This window comes from Rhinopithecus bieti, unplaced genomic scaffold (assembly GCF_001698545.2).
Source record: "Rhinopithecus bieti isolate Rb0 unplaced genomic scaffold, ASM169854v2 scaffold_2339, whole genome shotgun sequence".
In the NCBI taxonomy this organism is placed as follows: Eukaryota; Metazoa; Chordata; class Mammalia; order Primates; family Cercopithecidae; genus Rhinopithecus; species Rhinopithecus bieti.
In genome coordinates, this window is record NW_016803819.1 from 587,494 (window position 1) to 605,156 (window position 17,663).

At 41.7% G+C, this 17,663-nt stretch overlaps 1 protein-coding gene across 5 annotated transcripts in view; it reads left to right on the top strand.

Moving 5' to 3' along the window:
* Positions 1-17,663, top strand: part of RHOH (ras homolog family member H) — a 51,655-nt gene that overhangs the window by 8,951 nt on the left and 25,041 nt on the right. The window contains exon 1 of one of the 5 annotated variants that reach the window (XM_017854362.1): positions 12,388-12,680. The exons of the other annotated variants lie outside the window; for them this stretch is intronic. The gene's annotated coding sequence lies outside the window, so the exon portion shown is untranslated. Of the gene's footprint in view, positions 1-12,387; positions 12,681-17,663 lie in introns of those variants that run through there. 5 annotated transcript variants of the gene reach the window in all.

Below are 17,663 nucleotides of genomic sequence, written 5' to 3' on the forward strand. Positions count from 1 at the left end.
TGGTGTAATCACAGCTGACTGCAGCCTTGACCTCCTGTGCTCATTTGATCCTCCTGCCTTAGCCTCCCAAATAGCTGGGACCACAGGTGTGTGCCACCACACTTGGCTAACTTTTTATTTTTTGTAGAGACAGGGTCTCACTTTGTTGCCCAGGCTGGTCTCCATCTCCTGGGATCAAGTGATCCTCCTGCCTCGGCCTCCCAAAGTGCTAGGATTACAGGCACGTCACTGAGCACAGCCCGTGGGTTGTTTTAAAGTCATTAAAAATCATAGTTATGATGGTTATGAAAATATATTTGATATGATATTAGGTTAGAAAAGCAGAATTAAAATTTTTAATTACATTCTGATTTTGTTATGAATAAGAATTAAATGTGAGCTGTAAAAAAAATGGCAGCATTTGGTATGTTAGAATGGTGAAATAGGAGAACTTGTTTTTATTTCGTTTATTGTGGTCGTGGTGTGTGCATTTAAGAAATTTGGAGAACCCCCGTTAATAAGTGATCTTGAGTAGCTGTAATATTTAGGAGGAAGGCTATGAGTTTTGTGAACCACATGGGGCTTACCTTTAACCGATAGATGTTACTGTGAATCCCTGGGCAGGGTATTGTAAAGGGAGTTTGGAGCTGGGCAGTGTGAGCTGTGGATGCTAAAGGGGTTTCTTTAGAGCAGCTTAAGGAGGAGGAAGAAGTAAGTAACTGTGTCCTGAGGACTTGCTAAAGTAGACTGCAAGGCCTGAGAAATAGCCCAGAGAAAAGCTACCATCAAAGGCCAGAGAGACGGGGGAGAGAAGGTTTCTTAGGAAGAGACAAGGAGATGCCGATCTCAGAGGTAAACAAGATGGATAAGAAAATAGCTCCATTTTGACCCGAAAAAAATAGGGGCTGAAACCAGAGAAGAAATGATTTTTGTAAAGCAACGGTTCTCAAGTTTTATTTATTTATTTATTATTTTTTGAGACGGAGTCTCACTCTGTCGCCCAAGCTGGAGCGCAGTGGCGGGATCTCAGCTCACTGCAAGCTCCGCCTCCCGGGTTCACGCCATTCTCCTGCCTCAGCCTCCCGAGTAGCTGGGACTACAGGCGCCCGCCACCTCGCCCGGCTAGTTTTTTTGTATTTTTAGTAGAGACAGGGTCTCACGGTGTTAGCCAGGATGGTCTCGATCTCCTGACCTTGTGATCCGCCCGCCTTGGCCTCCCAAAGTGCTGGGATTACAGACAGGCGTGAACCACCACGCCTGGCCGGTTCATTTTAGTGTGTTTAAGAATCACCTGGATGAGTATGGGAAGAGTTAACTAATTTAGCATCCAGGTTCCATCTCCATGCATTCTGATGCGGTTGGTCTGGACGTTGGCAGGAATGTGCATTTTTAACAAATCCTCCCACCCTATGAAGACTGCGATGTGAATTACCTGAAGATTACACTTTGAGAAACACTAGTGGAATAAAGGTAACAGTTTGGTTTTGTCCAGGGAAGGTATATCTGTGAGTGTGTGAGTGTGTGTGTGTGTGTATTGTGGGTGAAGTGGTTACTTAAAGGCTCAGAATTGAAGGACTTATAAAAGGGGAATGAAAACAGAGAAAGCCCAGAGGGACAAGTTATTTATTTGTTATAGAAACAAACAGCACAAAACAGGAAGCTGTACTTATGATATTCCTTAAAGGAATATAGTTTGTGGCACAAAATTCTCTTGCATATTTAAACAGTTTTGTCTGGCATCTGAACAAATTAAAAGTAGCCATGGCCAGGGGAACTACGAGCACAGAGAAAGAAGGTCATGGGGAGAGTCTGGGGCCCATAAACAGTCTCTTTCCGGCCATCGAGAGGTGGTTGTTAAACCCGTAGTAGAATATGGGAGTGCTATGGACAGAAAACACTCTGGACCTTACTGTATGATAACATTATGTTAAAGAAGAAAAGAAAGTATATTTTTTGATGAAATGTAGTATTTTATATACAGAACTCAGCACTAAAAATAGTCATAACAATTAAACGTACGCCATAACAACCTTATATCACAAAATAAACATATGAAAGTGAATGACATTGCAGTAGCCACAGTTCTGAGATTATCTGCTTCACCTGGCTTTGGAAATTTAGTGATTGTAATAGCTTTCAAATAGCCTTCAATGTCTTGTGCTTTTCTTACGGTGGAGATGATTCTTTTACTTTAATCACATTCCGCATCATCAGGGCCTCTAATCTCTCGAGACATGGTGTGGTAAATCAAGGATAAGTTAACGACCCATCTTAACACTGGAGGCGCAACTCACAGGGTCTGTTGGATGTGCAAGGGTCTAACGCCTGAAATCAGACCTCTTTCTACAAGCACGCCCTAACTATTCTATTCCCCACCTAACAGGGTTTTTTATGGACTGATTGGCTTATGCTTTGGAGCAATGTTTCCTAATCACTATTTTTGGTCACGGATTCGTTTGACGATGTAATGAGAGCCAAAGACTTTCTCATACAGGGACATGAACATTTGCTGCAGAGGCTTAGGGGATATAAGGACCCTCTAAAACCCATTCACGGACTCTCAGGGATCCAGAGGCCTCATGTGAGGAGCTCCGGCCTCAGCAGAGGGATTATTGCAGAGGAAGTTCTGGTTATTACTGACATCAGATTAAGCTCCTAAAGACTGAAATGCTGCTTCTCCAACTGATGGCTGAAATGAGGGTAAGATGGCAGATACATGTGTAGATTTATAGCATCAGATCCTTAAAATGAGTAGCATGTGGGGCTAGAGTTGGTTCCCTTCAGATAACATGATTAATGCTCTAAATTGTTAGTTTTGAATTCTCTCAAGTGAAGCCAGGGTTGGTTCTCATTTGGGAAAGCAGTCTCTCAAGATGCCACTTTAATGTCTTACTTATCAGCTCGTGATGCCTTGGGTGGCACAAGAAATGCAGGCAGCGCCAGGTGAAGTGGCTCACGCCTGTAATCCCAGCAGTTTGAGAGGCCGAGGCAGGCAGATCACCTGAGATCAGGAGTTCAAAATCAGCCTGGCCAACATGGTGAAGCCCCGTCTCTACTAAAATTACAAAATTAGCTGGGCGTGGTGGCACATGTGCCTGTAATCCTAGCTACTCCGGAGGCTGAGGCAGGAGAATTGCTTGAACCCAGGAGACAGAGGTTGCAGTGAGCCGAGATAGTGTCACTGCACTGCAGTCTGGGCAACAAAGCGAGACTCAGTTTACAAGAAAAAGAAAAAGAAATGCAGGCAGGTTGTAAACACTGGTTTGGCCAACTCTAGAGTGTAGTGAGTAGTGTGGGGTCACCTGATGCCCCTAAGCAACATACTGGATACCAGCCCGGCTGCTTTTAGGGTGAAAGGCATTAGCATTAGCCAGTGGGTAACATGCTTGCTTCTGAGTGTAAGAGGTAGTTGTCCTATCTGAAGCTGAACATCTGGTTGGGCTTTGATAACTTTGAAGATAGTTCTTTTCCTTTTGATCACAGAAGCCCAGTTGGTCATCTTCCATTAGTGGGTATCTGACCTGCAATTTGGGGAACTGAGTGTTTTCAGCTGAAAGCTTTGTTCATTTCCTGTCCTCCCAGACTGTAGTATCAGGCACGGTATGGAGACTTACCCCAAACCCGTCTGTTTAAATTAGCCAACCCTGCTGGAAGTGGTAAGATGAGGCCACATTCTCATGTCACGGTCATACAGTGGATTGACACAGGATGAGAAAGAGAAACGCACTCCCATCTCCATCCCTCCAGAGAAAAAGAATGTGAAATTGACTAATTACGTTGTGAGTCAAGGTTCTCTTGGTGTGAGATAGCATAAAAATTGGAAATCTGTCTTTGAGATAGAAAGGGAAAATCTATAACAGATATGTTCCTGTAATCAGTGTGCCTTAACTTCTATAACCATTTTAATTATTGCACATCCATGACTAGGTTTCTTGCAAGTTTCAATATCTATTTTAATAATAATATTGCATCATACAGTCACAGCCCTCAAAACGCAAATATTCCATGTACACCAAAGTTTGGTAGCAAAGTCTCTCTACTCCTCTTACCTCCTGGAGATTACTTTCCCCTGCCAGGTCATTATGTCTAGCAACCTAATGCAGAGAATGGACTGGCACACATCTTTTCCTTGGCTCTTTTCCTTTCTTTCAGGCAGGACCCCTACTTTTCATTTGTCTTCCTTCCAGGTCAGGCTGTCACCTTCTTGAGAGCCTCTAAACATACAACCCTTACTATGAACCTTTTTCTCCCTTTTTCGCATTTTTTTTCTCAGTTGCCACAAAAAATTCTCCTGGTCTTTGTTCCAGTTTTGAGCTGAAAATGATCCCAACTGTGGTTGAGAAGCATAAGAATGCCTGTAATTATTCCTTCTAACAAGGAAAAGGAAACTCAATATATTTAGAGTCAAATTTAAATGATGTAAAATCAACTACAAAACCTTTAAGGGACCTAAAATCCCCTTTGGTATACTTTTCTTGATAAAACCTGATTTTCCTCAAGTTCTACTATTTGGGCAGTAACTTGCTGAAATTTATATCAATAATAGTCTTTCTCTGTCTTCTTCACGTGATAAGGAAGTAGGAGAGAGGGTTGGAGGCACATACAGGAAATAGGAGGGGAAAAGCCAGAAAAACCCTTACTTATTGACAATACCACAATTTCCTATATGTGCCAAAACAATATTGTCATATATTCCTAAACACAGAATATCTGTCAATATCAGAGAAATGTCTATAATAATATCTACTTTAGAAATATAATAGCAATGGATATTTGTTGTAGCAAATAAAGCATATGACTTTTAGGTTAAATACACTTGTATACATCTTATTTGTGAGTCTTTAAGTGTTTATGTATTAAAATTGCCATCAGGCCGGGCGCAGTGGCTCATGCCCGTAATCCCAGCACTTTGGGAGGCTGAGGCGGGTGGATCATGAGGTCAGGAGTTCAAGACCAGCCTGGCCAAGATGGTAAAACCCCATCTCCACTAACAATACAAAAATTAGCCAGGCGTGGTGGCAGGCAGATGTAATCCCAGCTACTTGGGAGGCTGAGGCAGGGAATTGCTTGAACCTGGGAGGCAGAGGTTGCAGTGAGCAGAGATCGCGCCACTGCACTCTAGCCCAGGCAACAGAGTGAGACTCCGTCTCAAAAAAAAAAAAGAAAGTTATCATCCCAGTGTTTTCCCTCCAAGATGTGCAAAATCTACGGAAAGAAGCTTAAACATTGACATTGCTTCCTAATGTGATAGAAATACAGCTAATAACTTAAAGGATCATTTGAAGTAACAAAAGGCAACTATGAGTATTTTATCTGAGTCCTATAGTTATCTTTTCTTTTTTCATCCTCTACATTTCAGGAAAAGCAATTGAAATGTAGATTGTGGCAGTGTTTCTATTACATTCTAGAGCTATGAAAACACATGGATAGTTTTCAGGATGCAACAGGAGGGCTCTACGTAAAACTTGGGTCCAGAGTTCAAACCCCAAACTAATAGTTTTGGATTTCCCCAAGTACTACCCACTTAATATGTCACCAGGAAAGACCCATCACACACATATATGGAAGGAAAAATTAAAGTTTCTCCTCCAGCAGGGGCTAGATGCTTGTGGCTTCTGTTTAAAAACTAGATGGTGGCCGGGCACTGTGGCTCACGCCTGTAATCTCAGCACTGTGGGAGGTCGAGGCGAGTGGATTATCTGAGGTCAGGAGTTTGAGACCAGCCTGGCCAACATGGTGAAACCTGGTCTCTACTAAAAATACAAAAATTAGCCGGGCATGGTTGCTCACGCCTGTAATCCCAGCTACCTGGGAGACTGAGGCACAGAATTGCTTGACCCCAGAAGGCGGAGGTTGCAATGAGCTGAGATCATGCCACTGCACTCCAGACTGGGTAACAGAGTGAGACTTGGTCTCAAAAAATATTAAAAACAAAAACAAAAACTAGATGGTACAGTTGTGTTTTTTAAAAAATCACCAGTGTTTTCAGCCTGTGTTTCTATCTACTTTTTTTTGGACCTGTGACAAACCAACCTTATAAAGTTATATTATCCTCTAGCTTCCTCTGATTTACTTGTCCTTTCTTTGGAGGACTGAAATGGTCATACTCTGTTTATTTCCCTACACTCACTCGGACTATTTGGAATTTCAATGTTAGTGCTCCTTCCTTTATAAATTTTGTCATGATTGGTTTTATTTCTCAGCAGGTACATAGCTCATTATTTTATCCATTAATTATAGTTACTTTTTGTTTCCTTTGCCAATTTTGGGATTGCTTAACAACTCTTAAGAACTATTTCATTAACAAACTAGTAACCAATGTAAAATGCAGAATAAATAACAAGTTCAGTTGCCTTTATAGTCTTTAAGGTTTGCTTAGAAACTTTAAAATTATAATCAAGTTTTTTCTTTTCCTACAAAATATTGGCCAAAGAACAATTTATGAACAATATCATCAGCCAGTCAGGAAAACGAGCCAAATAATCCCTTCTTCTCTCCACTTAATATGCTCTATTCTAAATTATTATTTGGAATTGTTTTAGGAGATTTTAGAAAGGCCTCTTTTCAGAAAAATTGTGAGTTGTTAGGCAACAACATGAATGATCAGCTTTAAGTTGTTAATGGTCTTTTACCACATTTAAGAATTATTCCTAAGAAAACAATGCAAGGTGTTTTATTATAAAAGCAAGACTTCTCAACCAAATGGTGTCTGCTAATAATAGAGAAACCAAGAAACAACTTAAAATGCCCAACAGAAATGTATGAGGTGATAAAGGTGACAAAGTGAGACCCTGTCTCAAAAAATATATATATATAATATTTGTATTTATAATATAAAAGGCCTATATATGTATTCATTATACTTGAATTCAGAATATGGGAGGTAAATAAAATGTTAAAATTATCTAGTGTGTATAAAGATACATGATTTAAAATGTTTTTCATTTTTTTCCCTGTCTTTTCTATAAGTAGCATATATTGTTTGTATATTTAAAAAAAGGCCAATAATCTTTATTAAAAGAATGTCAGTTTTCGGTGTGAAGTTAATAATGAAATTAATTAAAATGATTCTGGCATGATACTTTTTTTTTGACATTTTAAAAGAAACCTAATGCTTTGAAAGCCCTAAGTCTATAATTAAATTGTATCTAATAAAATTTAGAGGCTCTTTAGATTTAGAGGGGTTTTGAGTTTCTCAAAGCATAGAAAACCACTTTTAGTGAGAGATGTTGGAATTATCAGTTAAGTTTGTGAGTGGTTTCTATTTTTAAAATATGAGATAATTAGCATTAGCTAGTATCATAATTTAAGCAAAATATAAAATATTCAAGTGATGAATACAGATGATTATTTCTCCATTTTAACCTGTAAAAAGGTTCCCAAAGAGATTTTTTTTTCTTTTTTCTTTTAGTGAGACAGGATCTCACTCTGTGGCCCAGGCTAGCGTGCAGTGGCACGATCATGGCTCACTGCAACCTCCACCTCTTGGGCTCAGGTGATTTTCCCACCTCAGCCTCCCGAGGAGCTGGGACTACAGGAATGCACCACCATGCCGGCTAAGTTTTGTATTTTTTTGTAGAGATGGGGTTTCACTATGTTGCCCAGACTGGTCTTGAACTCCTCAAGCAAATTCACCCATCTTGGCTTCCCAAAGTGCTGGGATTACAGGCCTGAGACATGGCGTCCAGTTAAGAGATCCTTTAAGAAGCACATTTTCCTTATGCATCTTAAATATTCAATTAGAAAAGAATTGACTTTCAAATATTTTGAAAGACATATCTCCTAGGTAAATCATAAATATATCCATTTTGTGTAAAGTAGGAAAATAAAGGAAAATTATCTTGTATCTTTTCATGACCATTTTTCTACACAGTAATACCAAATATCTAAAAGTTTGTTAATTCCAAATGCCAAATATTAGTTGGAATACCATATAACTCTTTGAAATGTTGATTTGTTTAGTGAAAAATACTTTTCCTCTTAAATGGGAGTGAAATCTCGTGTCTGATTTGTGTAATATTCCTGATTACATTTGTGTGTGTGGGGGGGGTGTGTGTGTGTTTCTTTCCGGCTTGGTTTACCAATAACTCGTGATCATAAGAGGACAGCTATTGCTTGTAAGGCACCCAGCTGATCAATTAACATGCTTTGTATAACGATTGTATAATTGAAAGTGATACAATACCTACCAACGGGAGGGCTTAAAGCAACCAGGATTCATTTCTCCACGTAACAGGAAGGTCGGAGGTCTGTGTTTCCGGCCCTGGGCTAATGGCTCAGTGAGACTGCCTACCATTCTGTTGTCTTTCGTCATAGCTGCACGATGACTGCCGCAGCTTCTAGCTATGTGCTCCATTCAAGATGCACGGGAAGGTTGGAGTGGAAAGGAGGATGAGTTGGCAGTGGCTGTTTGATTTTCCAGGAAACCAAGAATGTTCCCGGAGACCTCCCAAACAGATACCAGCTTCCCTGTCATTGGTAGAACAAGGTTACACAGCCACCCCAACTCCCATGAAGGTGGGAAACAGGAGATAGGCTTATTATTAACAACTCCCTTAGACCACACATTGCTAACAGAGAGAGTGGGTGGGTGTGGGGAGCATGGTGGAGAACAGCGTGAGTGTTGGGGTAGGGTGTGGATAGGGTGGTGCTGTTGATATCATCCCTTACCGGAAGGATATTGCTTTTGTGGGAGGGAAAAGGCAGGAAAAATATCTCACTCTTTATATGTATAAAGCACAGTCATACATACAGCATATATACAGACATATAATTTATCTATGGTATTAAAATTTCATGGAAGGGGTAATTAGGAAAAAAACATCTAAAAATGCTCTTGAGGAGATGATGTTGAAAAAAAAGTTGAGAAATGCTGGGCTAGACCAAACATGATCCACTGCCCGAAGCTTGCATATTATCTATGACTGATGACAAAGAGAGGCACAGGTATGGAGCAGAAAACTAACAATGCCTGCTATAGAGAATGTCATAAATTAATGAACAGCTTACTTTATGTTGTCATTGTTGGTCTTCTCTCATCGTACTGTAAACATCTTAAAAGTAGGAACTGTGTCTTATTTGGATGTATATCTTTGTATATTAGCACACTAGTCCCTCAAGAGGTATGTTTTGTAAGTTGAATGGAACAAATAACATTTTATTTAACATATATTTTATTTCTATTTTTTTAAAAACATTTTATTTATTTTGAGACAGCCTTTCGCTTTGTCACCCATCCCAGAGTGCAGTTGGTGCAATCTCTGCTCACTGCAACCTCTGCCTCCTGGGCTCAAGCGATTCTCGTGCCTCAGCCTCACAAGTAGCTGGGATTACAGATGTACACCACCACGCCTGGCTAATTTTTTTTGTATTTTTAGTAGAGATGAGCTTTCCCTAAGTTGGCCGGGCTGGTCTTGAACTCCCGGCCTCAAGTGATCTGTCTGCCTCGGCCTCCCAAAGTGTAATGTTGACTATTTTAATGGCAAAATGAAGTGATGCAGGAAGACATTTAAGTGTCATAGGTGATGTCTTGGGGGTAGTTTCATTGGGTTTTTAGCGAGCTGTTTGATTGCTCTTATGTGGATGGTACAAAGACCGAAAGAGGTTTTGCAAACAGTGGAGTCATAAATGATTGTTCATGAGATAATTTGTTCTGATAGTTCCGTTAGTTTGTTTGTAACAGATGAAAAGGAAATAAAATGGAAAAAGAGAGCAGATTTGTTTTGTTTTGTTTTACGTTTTAGCCGGATTGTTTTTTCTGTGCCTAAGCTGCTTCAACTGTGAAATGGGAATTACAATGTCACAGTCCTTCCTTCTCGAATTGTGACGGTCAAATGAAAAGCTGTCTGAGAAAGCTGCCCTGAGCTGTCTAACAGTATTCCTCCAGCTGGACTGTGCTTCTGAGTCATCCGATGCTTTAAAAATACAGCTTCCCAGGAAAACATTGTAAACAACTCCCAGGGCATATAATGATTTAGATGATTAAATTTGGAGGCTGCCCTGACTTCACTACCCTGGGCCTCGACTGCTGTATAAATTATGATAGAGATACTTCCCAGGACTGTGGGGTGGATAGCAAATGAAGCAAATTAACTGCCAAATCCTTCCTTAACATCTTCGTTATGATGAATATTACGAACCTAGGCAATCTTCATCCATACATTGGACACTTGACCCTTGGGATGGATTAGAGTTCCTCAGTTTACTTCGTCCTGTGTGCTAAATCTAGAATATTCCCCAGCCTGTCATCAGAGTGCAACACATATTTGAGGAATGATTGCATGATTGATAGTTGTTGAGAGTTCAGATTCATGTCACTTCAGATAATCCACAGATGACATGGCAAACTGGTGGGCTACCAGTGCTGTTTGAAGTCATTGAGGGCTTACACTTATCTGGGAATGGGCCAGAGAATAGGATCAACGCCCAGTAAGGTATATCTTCTGATCCTCACCTCTCTTTTGTATATAGGTGATTTTTTTTTTTTTTTTTAAACTTCCTTCTCCTCCAATCAAAACTGGCTTTGAGGAAAGAATGGGACTGGATGCACATTTGTGTAAACGTGCTAATGGTAAAAAAAAAAAGTCTTTACCTTCCAATGATATTTACATTTCAACGAAGTACCAAACCTCAGGAGAAAGGGCTGCTCCAAGGATGGAAGATATATTTGGTAGGGAGAGGACTTTTTATCACCCTTGATTCACTCCATGTAGGCAGGGACCTTCTGGTAAGATGCTCCCTGATGGGGACTTGTTGGATGCTGGCCGTGCCAGCTGGCTGAAATCCCGAGAGTCAGACTTCCTTGCATGGGATCCTTATCATGGGGGTGGCAGCCACTGCTGATAGATTGGGGAACTGCTTCCTTTGCCATCTCCCTGTGGGAAGGGTTCCCCTAAACTGGGTCTCTAATAATCTCAGAGCAAGACACGTGCTGTAGGGATCTTATCATCTTATCAGATTTTTCTAAACTATAGTCCTTCTTAGAAGTGAGAGGCCCAGAACACTCTATTTTATGCAGGAATAGCAGTGATGACTCATGGTTAGGAAGACACTAGAATTCAGCCAGGAGAATATCATTAAAGGAGGGAGAAGGGAAAACAGACTTTTTGTGTGGTAGAGAAACACACCCCTCTGTATCATTATGTGAACAAAGGTGCATGTAAGAGGGGACACAGTTTACCCACCGGTAACTAACTATGATAGTGAAAGTTGCCTTGAACCTTGTTTTAGAAAAATGGCAAGTGTGGGTCTCACTCTTCTAGTTCCTGATTCCTCTCTCTCTCTCTCTCTCTCTCTCTCATTTCTCTGTTTCTCTCTCTCTCTCACACACACACCCATCTTGGGCCAGGTTCGTAAAGCCTCATGGGAAACGGAACACGGAAGAGTCCACTGGGAGGTTTTAAAATTTAATTTTAGTAAGATTTTTTAATATAAAACAAAACAAAAATTATTTAAAAAGAAATCCTTGTTAGGGTCTGGTTAAGACAACTAATATCAACAGATGTGAGGCCGTAGTTCCTAGTTACCAAAGAATCGCTCTGGTGAGAGAGGTGTGGAGGCAAAAATTCCAGATGGTACCCGGGTAGTGATTGCACTCAGCTAGGTCACCCTAGGACAGCTGCCCTAGACCATGGTGCCTGAGCCTCTCCATTGTAATTTTCCTTCTTCTAGTTTCTTTTAAACATTTTTTCTTTTTTGTTAAGGTAGAGTCTTGCTCTGTCACCCAGGCTGGAGTGCAGTGGCACGATCCCCACTCACTGCAACTTCTGCCTCCCAGGTTTAAGTGATTCTCCTGCTCAGCCTCCCGAGTAGCTGGGATTACAGGCGTGTGCCACCGTGCCCGGCTAATTTTTGTATTTTTAGTGGAGATGGGGTTTCACCATGTTGGCTGGGCTGCTCTCAAACTCCTGGGCTCCAGTGATCTGCCCACCTCAGCTTCCCTTACAGGTGTGAGCCATTGTGCCTGGCCTAGTTCCTTTGTTTTAAAAGCTTAAATGCACGAAGCGTACAGTATTGTGAAGACTTGCTTGATGTAATGCAGGTTCCTCAATCTCTTCCTTTGCTATTTGGTTGGCGGGTGGTGGTACGGGTGGCACTTTGGGGATGGCGGGGCAGAAGGAAGCTTTCTGATGAATGTTTGCACGCTACACGAGAATGTTACAAGATATGGGCATCATGCACAGGTGGTGAGAGGGCTAGAGAAAGGTGGATGGTGTTTGAGGATTACCCTCTGGTACATTTCAATTCACTTTGGGGTTATGAGATTTCAGAAGGTTAGCTAATGCTCATGTCCTGGAGTGGGCTCTTTTGTATTTCTTTGTTGTCTCTTTTTTATTTTTATTTTTTAGAGACAGAGTTTTACTATATTGCCCAGGCTGGTCTCAAACTCCTGGCCTCAAGTGATCCTCCCACCTCAGCCTCTGCGTTACAATTGTCTCTTGAAAGTAATTTCAGGTAGGCTTGGGGCTACCAAGGCAAGCCTAGGGAAGCCTGGTACATGAAGAGGATTAGAGTCCTCCGGAGAAGTTGGATTTGTATGAAGAGATACTAACCAGAAAGTTGGGAGTTGTCATCCATGGAAAACAGGCATGTTTGAGAATCATATTCTGGCCGTGCCCATCCATGCATTGTCAGTGGAGAGAGGACCTTGGCTAATGGACTTCCCCAGTTATGACCCCATGGATGAGACCATGGGGGAGAAGGTAAGGCTTAGGCTAAAGCATGTTCTTGTGTCCTTCCACTCTGGGTCCCTGTTGACCAGGGAACATCTTGGTGTCAGAGCTTGTCTTTCCGATAGCTCTCTCCATGGGGAAAGAATACAGAGGCCGTGTTGATGGTGTTCTAGTCCTCATGAGAGCTGCGTTTCTCATGGTCAGCAAATGAATTGGCATCCCGATATATAAGCAAATCTTGTGACCTTGGTTAAAGTGAGTTTCGCTCTGTAAAGTCAGATACTTTCTTGTTAGTTGAGGGAATCAGATTTCTGAGGGTAAGAGGTAAAGCCAAGAACCATGGCAAATTCATTATCTTGATAAAAACTACCTGGTAAAGCTGCCCATTTTCTTTCAAACTGCAACACCATATGTCCAGTGAGGTTTCTCTCATGAGACATCAGGAGTATCAGGAGTGGGTGCCAAGCTGGAGTCCTGAGAATGAGGGAAAGAGGAGACCATGAGTTGTGAACACCACAGCAATTTCTCTTCTCCTTTTGTCCCTCTTGCTTTAGGTAGTAATGCATGCCTTAAGATAATAAAAGGTCTGTCTTTGTGGGCTCTTCATTGCCATAGAAAAGTGATTGGTATGGGTTTCCCAAGGCCTAGGATAAAAATATTTCTTCAGGGAGGGTTTTGAAAACTTAGGCTAGTTACCCGGGTGGACTCTAGTCTTTCAAGCATTGTATGTCTTTCATGGTCCTCCTTCTCTCCCTCCTTCCTTTTCTTCCTTCTCTAACCAGAGCCTAAGGTAATGTCCCTCTCCAGTTTCTTCGGATAGGGAAGGGGGTGGAATTACTTCTGACTCACACTTACCCTTACGGTGTACCCTTTGGGGTTCTGGCTAAAATATATATATTGGGAAGCCGGACGCAGTGGTTACGCCTGTAATCCCAGCACGTTGGGAGGCTAAGGCAGGTGGATCACCTGAGGTCAAGAGTTCAAGACCAGCCTGGCCAACACCGGTCTCTACTAAAAATATAACAATTAGCCTGGCGTGGTGGTGCATGCCTGTAATCCCAACTACTCAGGAGGCTGAGGCATGAGAATCACTTGAACCTGGGAGGTGGAGGTTGTTGTGAGCCAAAATCATGCCACTGCAGTCCAGCCTGGGTGACAGGGCGAGATTGTATCAAAAACCAAACAAATAAGTAAAATATATATATTGGGGTCCATTAGTTTTTCCACCCTGGGTGGACTCTGACCTTTGACTTCTGTCATCCTTGCCCCATGAGGCCATCGGAACTGCAGCTCGTTTTCCGCTTTTTCATCTCCTTTTCTTTCAGCTGACAAATGCTGTTTACCTCACTGGCTTCTCTTTATTCCTAGACTTTGGCCTGACAGTTACTGTTTTTTTTTTTTTTTAGCTCTTTGATACTTTTAAGAAAATGGTTTTTAGGCCATGTCCAATGGCTTATGCCTGTAATCCCAGCACTTTGGGAGGCCGAGGTGGGTGAATTGCTTGAACCCAGGAGTTTGAGACCAGCCTGGCCAACATGGCGAAACCCCATCTCTATTAAAAATACAGAAATTAGCTGGGCATGGTGGCGGGCACCTCTGTAGTCCAAGCTACTCCAGAGGCTGAGGCAGGAGAACCGCTTGAACCCAGGAGGTGAAGGTTGCAGTGAGCCGAGATTGCACCACTGCACTCCAGCCTGGGTGACACAGTGAGACTCCATCTCAATAATAGTAATAATACTAATAATAAAACACAAGGACTTTTCACAAAAATATGAGTCTTTAGGCAAGAGGTTTATTTCTCTAAGTGTCAGTTTCTCTGAAAACTTTGAGGATTGGGTTGGATATAAATTTCCGCAAGCACAATGTGGGCACCAATGGTGGGAAACAAGATCTTTTTAGGGCCAGCATTTAAAACATGTTTTCAATAGGTATATGTTTCTTTGAATGTTTTCAGAAAAAATTATAAGTGACAATCGAATCTATGATTTCATCTATTTAATTGCTTAGGACAAGGCCATGTGAGTTCATTTAGAGTTGATTTTTAAAACACATCAAATAAATAATAGTTCAAATATGGTTATCAGATGACTGAAATTTGGGGGCAGGATTAGAAGATGATCTTTCAGATTTCGACCAACTTGACTATTCTGGTCTCAATGACAAAAGGAAACAAGTTCCTATGTCATTACAGTGGAACCCAATCATATTATCCAAGAAACCAATATTCCTAGGATCTTAGTTCTCCTAGAAATCTTTCTAGCATGCTGAGCAGGATGGGCTGGACACAATCCAAATCACTGGAATGTTACAAATTAAAAAAATTTTTTGAGGGGTGTGTGAAAGAGCCCCGCTCTGAGGAGTTCCAGAATGAGTGAGAAGGGAACTTACAGACCTACTGAGACTTGCTCCTCTGTCACATGTGGCAGGAGGGTCGGGGGCCTCGGAGTTGTTCAAGTAATTTCATCAGTTAGGGGCCAATCCTGATCCAGGACCCAGTCCTGCTGGCCGTACTTTCTTAAAGTGACTATCCAGTGACACTAGCAAATGTTACCTCTTCCCAGGAAGAAATTACAGGATGTGTTTATATTTTCTTTTACAAAGGGTCATGAGATTTTATTTTTATTTTTTTTTTGTTATAGAAGAGATGTATGTCTATGAAGGAAACTCAGAAAACATAGATAAGCACACACACAGTTTGTAATTGTACCAGTATATGAGCATTGTTAAAATCTTGGTTTAGTTTCTGACTTTTTTCCCCTATTTTTACTAAGAAATCAGGATTATGTTGCACATACCAATTTGGCCTTGCTTTTCTTTTATCTATGTAACAATGTTGCCACATACTTTCCCCCACATTATTAAATATTTTTTCTACAATAGTAAGGAATTCAATGATAAAAGAGGCGTATTGTCTTCCCCCCACCTTATAAAAGTTACTTTGTGTGGCAGCTTGACTTGTATTTTAGAAGTAGAGACAAATTAAGGCAAGAATGAATGGAAATGGCAAATTAATCCCACAAGGAGTATGTTTTCTGAAAGTCCCTGCTGCTAGAAACGGAGTTAGGATTATGCCTCCTGGTTTCAAATATGCCGATAGTAGCTGTGTGGGCTACTCGAGTTGGCGTCAAAGATGGATGTCCAACTCCATATTGGAGCTGTGGGTAATTTAATGAGAGCCACAAATCATCGTTCTAAGAGCAGGTGGTTAGTGAGCACCTTTCCAGTTTAGGGCATATACCAGTTGCTCTCCTGATGGACATCTGGTCCATGATATTTGACTCTTTTAAGGTGTGGAATGCTTTGTACAAGGTCCAAAACTTCTGTCCTTGGTGTGAACATTTGGGAGGCAAATGAGTGATATGACCATGGCTGCCTTTTTGTCCGGCAAAGCATAAGGATGCTTTGGAGAACAGAAGGATTTCATCAAGCCCAAATGACACTCACCTCTGGGCCTCTCAGCCTCCTTGGCCACATGGTTGTTCTGCTACTGAGAGTCTGCAGATGAGCTGGTGGTTTCTCCAAGCTTCCGAGAGCTCTCTAAGGCATTTATTATATGCACATTCGCTCTAGAATGAGGCCAGTGGACTCTAAACTGGGCTGGCATATGTTCCCAGGAAAACATGCCCAAATTCTGGTCTACCTTGTGTAAATCTAAGGTAGGGGCTACTGAACACAGTCTTGGAAATCAGGCACCTGCTAGGGCCCCTTGTGCTTAGCTTGGCTGATGAACCCAGGCTGAGGGCTTTTTTGCAGGCATGCCTCTGGGCCGCGGCTGGGGGTGGAGAGGGAAGGCTAGGGAAGTCAAGGAAGGCATGAGGAACAGCCTGGGAGCAGGAAAAGGTCATCTGGTGGCAGGAGCTTTAGGCTCTCTGCTCCTTCACCCTTTTCTCTATTCAAATCTGCTCTCAAGGCAGTATATGATATCGATGGTTCACAGAAACGTGAACTACCAGCCTTGGAGGGGCCCTGAGAGCCCGTCTAGTTCAATGCCTCATTTTGCAGATGAGAAAACAGGTTTGGAGAGGCTAAATGGCGTGAACCAGGTCATATAACTAGTGGTAGAGCTGGGATTCAAGCCTGACAGTCAGTCCAGGGCTCTGATCACCACAAGCTGCCTCTATATACAGTATAGTGAGAAAGTCTCAGCCTTTTCACATTGACTTTTCGTTTATATTTAATATTATATTTGTATTTTAAGATTGATCCATAATGGAAGGAATTGTTTAGTCTTGTACTAAAGGAATTTAGAAAGAGTTGGGTGACTCAATCTACTGATAAGGAAAAAGATTTGCAATCTATTACTAAGTGAGAAAGGCATCACGGAGTATAGTATATAGTATGCTGTAGTTTGTATATAAAAATGTGTGTTGGCCGGGCGCAGTGGCTCATGCCTATAATTCCAGCACTTTGGGAGGCCAAGGCAGGTGGATCACTTGAAGTCAAGAGTTCGAGACCAGCCTGACCAACATGGTGAAACCCCCTCTCTACTAAAAATACAAAAATTAGCCGGGTGTGGTGGCACATGCCTGAAGTCCCAGCTACATGGGAGGCTGAGGCAGGAGAATCACTTGAACCCAGGAGGCGGAGGTTGCAGTGAGCTGAGATTGTACCATTGCACTCCAGTCTAGGCAACAGAGTGAGACTCCATCTCAAAAAAACAAAAAAAGTGTGTGTGTGATAATTACACACGTACATTCATACATATGTGCATGTGAATTCATGTAATAAAGTAATAGCTTTGCAAAAGTGCATGAGAAACTTAGTCCGATGGTTGCCTCTGGGAAAATGGCCTGGGCACCATAGAAGGGAGGTATATTTTTTCACTTTTATACTTTTAAAATGTTACCATAGGCATGTAATCACTATTCAAAAAATGTAAAACATTTAAAGATGACATGTGAGCTCAAATAAGGGAGAAATATATTGCTTATTGAGAAGGCCTCATGCAAGAGGTAGCATCTGAGCTGGGCTCTGGGATGGGTAGAAGTTCACCAGGAAGAGCCGGGGCAGGAA